This window comes from Dermacentor andersoni, chromosome 10 (genome assembly GCF_023375885.2).
Source record: "Dermacentor andersoni chromosome 10, qqDerAnde1_hic_scaffold, whole genome shotgun sequence".
Taxonomy (NCBI): Eukaryota; Metazoa; Arthropoda; class Arachnida; order Ixodida; family Ixodidae; genus Dermacentor; species Dermacentor andersoni.
In genome coordinates, this window is record NC_092823.1 from 124,034,027 (window position 1) to 124,042,492 (window position 8,466).

At 44.2% G+C, this 8,466-nt stretch overlaps 1 long non-coding RNA gene across 1 annotated transcript in view; it reads right to left on the bottom strand.

Annotated features, from left to right (window-relative positions):
* Window positions 1-875: 875 nt before the first annotated feature.
* Window positions 876-8,466, bottom strand: part of LOC129388015 (uncharacterized) — a 49,256-nt gene continuing 41,665 nt past the window's right edge. The window contains exons 3-4 of the long non-coding RNA XR_008615121.2: window positions 6,766-8,460; window positions 876-1,569 (exon numbers count right to left, since the gene is read on the bottom strand). This is a non-coding gene — a long non-coding RNA (uncharacterized lncRNA). The remainder of the gene's footprint in view (window positions 1,570-6,765; window positions 8,461-8,466) is intronic.

An 8,466-nucleotide genomic window follows, 5' to 3' on the forward strand; every position in this document is an offset into this window, starting at 1 on the left:
AACTTGGAGGCAGTCCAATTTTAATTCCCTCCCATTTTTTTTTTTAAATCTTGAAACTTGTGTCAAGAATGTCATCGAATGTTACGCTCAATCCAAGTAAAATCGAAACCGGGGACGCCTCGCCGCTATGCCACACGGAAACGTCCTGTAACTAAGTTTGAATGGTGGCATCGAGGCAAATGATGCAGCACGTTGCGGCATAGGTTTGCCAAGCAAAACGTGCTGTATCAGTATTTGCCGTTACGTTCAATTTCAAACTTCGTCGCAATTTTCGTTACGGAGCGTTTCTATCTGATATGAGAGCGGGGCTCCCTTTGCTGTGGCTCCCCGTGGGCTATTTTCGACATTGACTGGAAATCGGGTGCATTCAAATTTGACTGGCTCCTTAAGTGTGGCATTTAAACTACCCCCAAAGCTCTAATAAAATATTAAGTTAGAACGAATTTGTTAATTGTTCTGAAACACGTGCTATTAGCGGCAGAGTACGTCTGCCTCGCCTAGGAAACTCTACAGATATGCCAAGTTCGCCACTCAGAGCTTTTTATTAAAAAAAAAAAATCTGTGCGCTAAAATGGGGGCGGTTTGCACTAGTGGTGCAAAGCTGGGAGCTTTCCGGCTTTTGCTAAGCACTGCTAGGTTTTGCGAGGTTATACATGGCTCGGGTATGTTTTTCATACTAAGTGTTGCTAAGTTTTTCAAGGATATGCATGGCTTGGTTAGGCTCATACCAAGCGTTGCTAGGTTTTGCCAAGTCTTACGAGGTTATGCGCATGGCTTAGCTATGCTCATAAGTTTCGGCAAGATTTTGCGGGGTCATACACGGCCAGGCCGGTAAGCCACACAAGCTCCAGCAAGTCACACGCATAAAAGACACAGTACGTGCATCACAATTTATTATGTACAGTGCTTCAGTACCAGTCGTCGTCATCGTCGATCCGGTCCTCGTCCTCGACGTCCGACCGTCGTCATGGTCGGGGAAGGCTTCGCGAAGCACTTGCATGGCAGAGCTATTCTGTTCAAAGTTACGCACTGAGCTCACCGTGTAGAGACTCACGTCGAACCAGAGCCGGTCAGAGACGCTGCAGCTGTGCCCGAACTCGACGCCTCAGGAATTCGCGCTGGAAGCGGCCGTTTGCATATCCCCCGTGTCTGGGCTTGACGCTGGAAGTTTTCGAGCAGTTGCAGGCCGGGATCGCTTTCTCGGCGACGTCGTGCGTTCAGGCACCGACTCTCGCGTTCCCTGGACTGAAACTCGGGATCCTCGACTCGGCGTCGCCTCTTCCTAGCCGCAGCTACGGCGCGGTGTTCCGGATCAGCTCGGCGCTCTTCCTGGTAAGCCGCTTCTTCGGGCGTCCGGACTTTCCTCGGTCTTCCCATAGCAGCAGCACGTACGCACGGAGTAGAAGAGGCGCGGGCTGTTCCCAGCTTTTACTCGCCTGTGACGCACGACTCCGCCCTACGCGCGTGGGCTGCGAGAAGCTTACGTGGCTCGGTGCTCTCGCAGGTGGTTGCTAGGCAACACGAGGTGGTGCACAGCTGGGCTGAGTTTTCTGGTAATAAACAGCTCCGCTGTTAAAGAAATGGCATCCTGTATGGTCAGCAACAAATTGACAGGAAAGATGCCAACTGGGAAATTGATTTTCCTAAGTACAAATATACACCAAAACAGTGGCAGTAATGTAAATAGTGGTCACTATCTTCTTGAATTTTTATGCAAATTTGTCCACTAGAAAAGCAGATTTTTTTATCGTGAACATTTGAACAAGTAACTATGTGACAGGCAAAATTTCAGTGTTGCTGGAATTTGCATTCATGAATAGATTGTGTAACATTTACTTGACATCGTTGTAGTGTTTTGATGCACTCTTGCAAATTAGATGCCTCCACACAAAGTGCAAATGAAGTACGGAACAGGCACTGGCTCATTACTACATACACATAAACAGAAAAAGACAGTGCACCAGGGCAAGAATTCACATGAAAAGAGTGATACACGTACTGTTCTGTATACTGGTATTCTTCTAGGGCATACATTTGCATTTCGACAACAAAAATAATTTCCCATTTGGCAGCAGTTATCTTCAATATTTACTGAGCACTTACTACATGTAGTGCAGTTTACCCTATCACTAGAGCTCTTGTCCCATTTCAGGTATATATGTGGGCACCGTTGGCTTGTGCAAACTTTAGTTCCGCATGTGCCATTAAGAGTACGTGCACATGTCAACAACCATTTAGATAGTGAATTAAGGCATTAGCACGCTAAAACAGGTACACATCTTCTTATTAGTAAAAGCAACAACAGCAAATGGTGAATTGTCACACAGTTTGGTCATTCGAGCGACTCGGGCAGCGCCACACGGCCCTCCTCCGAAGCAGTCGCCCGGTGATGGAAATCTGCGATGCACTTCGGCGGTTCGGTCTCGCAGTGGTCATGGACACGCCGATGAGGAAAAAGGGAATAGTAATTGCATGTGCAGCGTGCCGAAGTGCTCAAACCTTGCCATAGCAGTGTTCACTGCTAACATATCTTTGAAATGTACTTCAAGACAGGCGTAATGATCTGAGGCACTGGATCCAGTTACGAAGCTCGTACTACATTTGCATGACACACTGAATCACGTACAGAGGTGATCCCACTTGTCTACAGCGATCGAGCCGAGCTCTGTGAAAGGAAGAAACAAATTTTAAGGGAGGTACCAAGTTACGAAGAAACAACTCGAAATGCAAGTGGAAAAACGTGAAACCCGGTCAGGCACAAGTACTTTGTCCTTAGTCAAACAGCTACGCTAACTTTTAGTTCATTTGCTCCGCTGTACGCTGGTCGAGGCTCTAGACAAGCGTTATCATCCCTGTGCATTACGAGTTTCGTAAATTGTTGTATTTTACAGCCGTTTTCTTTTAGTTTATATTTCGAAACGCGAAAGCTTGTTTCTTTCGCACAGGATGAATTTGTTGGGAACAAGAGTGCTTGAAAAACAACTAATGTCTGTTAGCAGTATGAGCATGCGTTTACTAAGTGTTTGTGAAAACACAAATATATGGCTTCATGCCCGTGAGCATATTGAAGGCTAGTAATGACATACTGACCTTTACAGAGCCTGTACCTTCACGTGCTGCAGCGTTAACGCAGTGCGGCAGGCCCTTGATTGCACTTGTCTGCAGGCAGAGCGATTCAATGCTGACCTCGGTGTCTCTAATGGAATAGTAAGCTGTTGGGCTAGTTGGTTTGACATTACTTTTGCAAAGGGGAGCACAGAAGCGCTGCAGAAAAGGAGCCGTGGAGAGGAAAGACGCTCACTTGCAACTAAGTATATCTTCAGAGACAAAAATTTTGATTTCACACTACCTAAAAAGGATTGGGAAAAGACGGCACTGACATTGTATTCACAGCTCCTCTCAAGCTTTCTCGGTTGTGTGCCCTTGCAAAACGGCCACAAGAAGAACAAGACGTGTGAAAAGAAACACATAAAACCCCTCGCCTCCTGTGCCACCAAAGTGGTATATAATATACCACTCGACTGTGGAAAAGTTTACATTGGGCAAACGAGGCGCTGTCTAAATGACAGGCTAAGAGAACATTCTTGACCTTAAAAGGCCCTGAGCAACTCCGCGCACTTTCCTGCGCCCTGCAGGGATTGTGGCTGTAAACCCCTTTTCGATAAAACCGAAATTATAAGCAGATCCAAAGGCAGACTCGAAAGGGAAATCCTCGAGGCTGGTCACATTCACGCTCATGCTAACCTTTGTATTAGTGCCTCGTCAGTGAATCTGATGGATAAGGAATATACGTTCCATGCCCCCTCCCTTCGAAGTTTTTTTTTGGGATGGATTTTGTCAGGTCACTTGCACGTGCCATTGTTGTTATCACCTAGAATATGGTTGTCATTATTGATGTAGTGACACATGCCCAGTTGTTAGGCGAATTTTAAGTATATAAGATATATAACCATTTTTTTACAATTTTTGATGACGGCACATGCGCAATAATGTTCCTGGTGGTTTGTCTCGGAAAATATGTTTAGTTGCAAGTGAGCGTTCTTTCCTGTCCACGTCTCCTTTTTCCGCAACACTTCTGATCTCCCCTTTCCAAAAATTCTCTCTAATGGACTTGATGCCGCAGGCGTTGAACGTAGCTTCGCCTTCATTTACACACCTTTGCGTTTCTTTAGCGAGAGAGAAAGTATGTTTGCTGTGAAACTAGAGGGCCTGACATGCTTTGCTGCTCGAGATGCACATGCTTGCGAGATCAACTTATCACCTTCTCGGCAGCCACCTTGACCTACCGTGGCGCCGCCTATAGTCGCTGGAATGACCGAATAAAGCCTAACTTCATAAACACAAAAAATATTCAATACATGGTGTATTGCGACTAGATGGGCAGTAGTTCAACTTTTAACTACACAGAAACTACGAACGGGTTACTGAACACATGGCACAGTTTCAGAAAAAAAAATGCAAATGTTGAAAAACTTGTTTCCTCGGAGCAAAAAACAATACTCCACAAACGTTGCATGTACACCATATGCTTGAGCAAAAAGTATAAAAATCATCCTGCTATTCCGTGACTTTCCTCACAGCTAAGCACTGAAGTACGCATCACGCACAAATCACAGAAATAAACATGTATAAATGAACTCATAGCAAGTAGTGAATTAAGAGAACAAAATATGATACCAACATGACTGGTATGACATGGCATAATATCTTACTCGAGGAGGATCACTGGACAGCAAAGACACCATAAATCAGATAATAAACACAAGTGACATTATATTTTAGACACCTTGACTAAACAACACGAATATATGAAAATGACAAATATTCTGAGGTTTTCATGAGCCAGAACCACGATATGATTATGATGCACACAGTAGTGGGGGGACTCCAGAATAATTTTTGGCCACCTGAGGTTCTTTAACATGCACCCAATGCAAGGTACGCGTTTTTGCATTTCACCCCTATCAGGAATGTGGCTGCCGTGGCTGGGATGCGATTCCCCCACCCTCGGGCTTAGCAACACAACACACTACCACCACTACACACCACACTACACACCACCAAAGCAGGTTATCACAAAATATTGTCAACCGAAAAATATAAAGTAAGCTTAAATGTCATTACAGATGACATAGTTTGACATACAGCTAACTGCTGGCAAAATGCAAGATATACAAGATACCATGCAGCATAAATTCAGAAAACCGGAACTGTTAATTTCCTTGGGGTAAAGAACAATCACAAATATTTTCATGTATGCCATATGCCTGAGCAAAAAGTATAAAAATTATCCTGCTACTCAGTGACTGACCTCGCAGCTAAGCACTTAAGTGCGCATTACGCACAAATATCTTGCTGCAGCTATGCAACTTAAACTAAAATAATTTATCTCTGGCAACAGCTTCTAAGGCATGCATGGTGGTACACATAAATTGATAAAACACATAAGTCACATTTGTTACATGACATTGTTAGGACAGGTACATCGAGAAATTTTAGCATCAACGTCAAGTTTGCCTCAGTGACTGACCAGTGCAACTGGTGAACTACACGAGTCACACAGATCTTGCAACTTGGATCGAGCCCAATTGGAAAATTATGAGAGGGCCCTTGTGAACACAACTAGCTCCATTTTGCAGTTGTTGCGTATTATATTTAGCATAAGTGAAATAAAAACAGCATGATGCTAGCACGGATGGTTTATGACTTGGCATATAAGCTAACGTGAAGAGAATCACTAGGCTGCGAAGGAAGCCACAAGTCACAGAAAAAATTTGAGAGGTATAATGTATTGCAGACACTTTGGCTAAAGACACTAATATGTGTTGGCAAAATGAGAAATATAAGAAGTTGTCAACTGGGTGCTGTTACTGTTACAAAGTAAATGTAACTGTCGTGCTTTAACATGGCATATATCTCATTGGGTATAAAAAGGGAGCAGTAGATTCTCATTAGCTCGTTGTCGAACTAAAATATGAGAGACAAGAAGATATCAAGCAGCATAGGGTCCATGTATCAGAACAATTGAGAAGGCAATGACCCAATAATGTCAAGTCGTCTTTCTTTAAATTAAGATGCGGTACCTCTAACCCACATGAAGAAATACTGCAATACCTCATAGCACCTTAAATAATTTATTATAATAGCTTTTCTATGCTAGTCTCGCTTTCATTTCTTCTGTGTTGTGACACCATTACATAGTATGTGGTCACACCAAAGGAGGACATTGTGATGTGTCAACACTTGCTTTGGCTCACTCTGCCATCCACTATGCTGCTGCACCAGTTCTCAGAATGAGCAACAGCATGCGAAGCGACCAAGCAAGCCAGAGCGAGTGTCAAAATGTCACAATGTCCTGCGCTGACGTGACCCCATACCGTGTCATGATGTCAAACACAGTATCCTCCAGGAAAGGCACCGAAACTGGCTAAAGAAAAATTATTATACTAAAATATTAAGAGCACTCTGAGGCTTCTCAATATTCTCTAGTTTAGAGGTCTAGGTCCTTCCCTTAACACAAAAGAAGGATAGCTGATATATATGTCAGTACCACTTTAATGTTGACGCAGAAAAAGAAAAAAGAGAATCACTTGGCACTCAACTAGCGACACCTCCTTGAGTTCCTCATAAAGTCTGTACAGTAATTTTTTTCTCTGATATGTCTTTAGAGCTATGTGTAGTAATTTTTTTTTTACTTGTGTAAGATGTAAAAGATTAATACAAAGCTCTAAAGGCATTCTAGATTTCAAAATGTTCTGTACAGACCTTATGAGGCTTTTTCAAGTCTTGCTGTGAGACACTTGGGTGCATGCCACAACCATGACATGCCTCAACAGTAGCAGTCGTTCCATTCGGCAGCCAACTCACTGCAGCTGGAATTGGGCAGAGTGTAAAACAATACAGTACTTTAGGTTGCAGTACCCGGCAGATGGAGGCATGTGAACACGGTCAACAATTATTAATATAACAGGTTCAAATGCAATACACAGTTAATTATCAGTTTTCACTCATTGGCATAAAACAGCATCTCCCCAAAAGTATTTTTCACTATGTTGTTGAATGTGCCTAGGAGCAGGAATTCATTCACAAAAGTTGGCTGCGTGAGATGTGCGTATGTCCCTACTACAAATGGTGCAAGCTCACTAGTAATGAATGGCACAATGAATTGAACAGAGTTGTCTTTTTAGAGCTTTTGGCCAGTGGAATCCCATCCACATTCAATGTGAGAAGGATGACAGGTGGTTTTCTAGGTGCCTCAGCATGTATGAATGTGCTAGTTTGTACTCATGACAACACTTGGAAACTTGTTGCTGCAGGTTTTGGCGAAAGCTGTAAGGAGGCCGCTCCCTAATTCACATCATGCGAAAGACCCTAGAAGCCCTCATGCTGTTCTAACAATTCTAACTGTTCAGTGAGTGGCCTCCTATTAAAACAACTGTCTACCACTCAGCACCGTAGGGACTCTCTGCAACTTTCGCCAGTCACGGCACCATCACATTCTGGATAGGGAGCGCGGGATCACATTATGCTCGGCTCAAAAATCGGTGTGATGCAATCTGTTATAGCATCAGCAGTGTCGCCGCTACTGTCACCAACATCATACTGTCGGTGACAGTATGAAGTCGGCAGTATGACAGTAATCTTCACTCTGGAAAGTTGGTGTGGCTTCCGAAGAATCGCATCTCAGCTGGAATTGCATTTTCAGCTACCAGCCTTTACATTGCGGCGCGACTGCAAACATTATTGAGGTGCCTGAATGTTTTCTCGCTCCTTTTCGCCATCTTCTCATTAGCCGATCAACAGTGAAACCTATGCATGGTCTTGTTGTACAGACTTGCAAATAAAGATGTGAAAAATTAACCCACACTAGTACGGCAGAACCCTGCCAATAGTACAGTACTGGGGGCGAGCTCCATCACTGGAAAAGCTGGCGCCACCATTGGCATGACGCAGTATGAGGGATCACGTGAACACAGCAGCCGCGTTGGCTGCTTTGGAAGAACCAAAGCAAGCTGAAAACGAAACATTAAAGTCCCACCTGTGCTGCGGTTCTGGTTAAGTGAGGAGGTTTTCCTGCTTCAGGCATTGCTTGACAAAAATTGAAAGGACTATAATAGGTAGTGGCTGTGTTTGAAGGCGTTCAGCATGGTAGGCTGCTGCTCTGTGCCACAGTGCCGGACGTACGCAACAGAGCAAGGTGTCAGCCTTCACAGCACCCGCAGCAGAAGAAGCTGCCCGAAGCTTGGATCACAAAACTTAGAAGTGGCAAACAGCCATTGGCTACAACTTGTGTATGTAGCAAGCACTTCCATGAGGAAGATTTCTGCTACGGTATCGGGGATGCAATATTGAGGGAGTAACATAAAGCACACACTGAGAAACTCGCCTGTGTGTGCTGCCTGGCTAAAGTCCTGAAGCTTCTATCTACGAACTTGTTGATGCGACATACTGGCAAGTACACTGGAA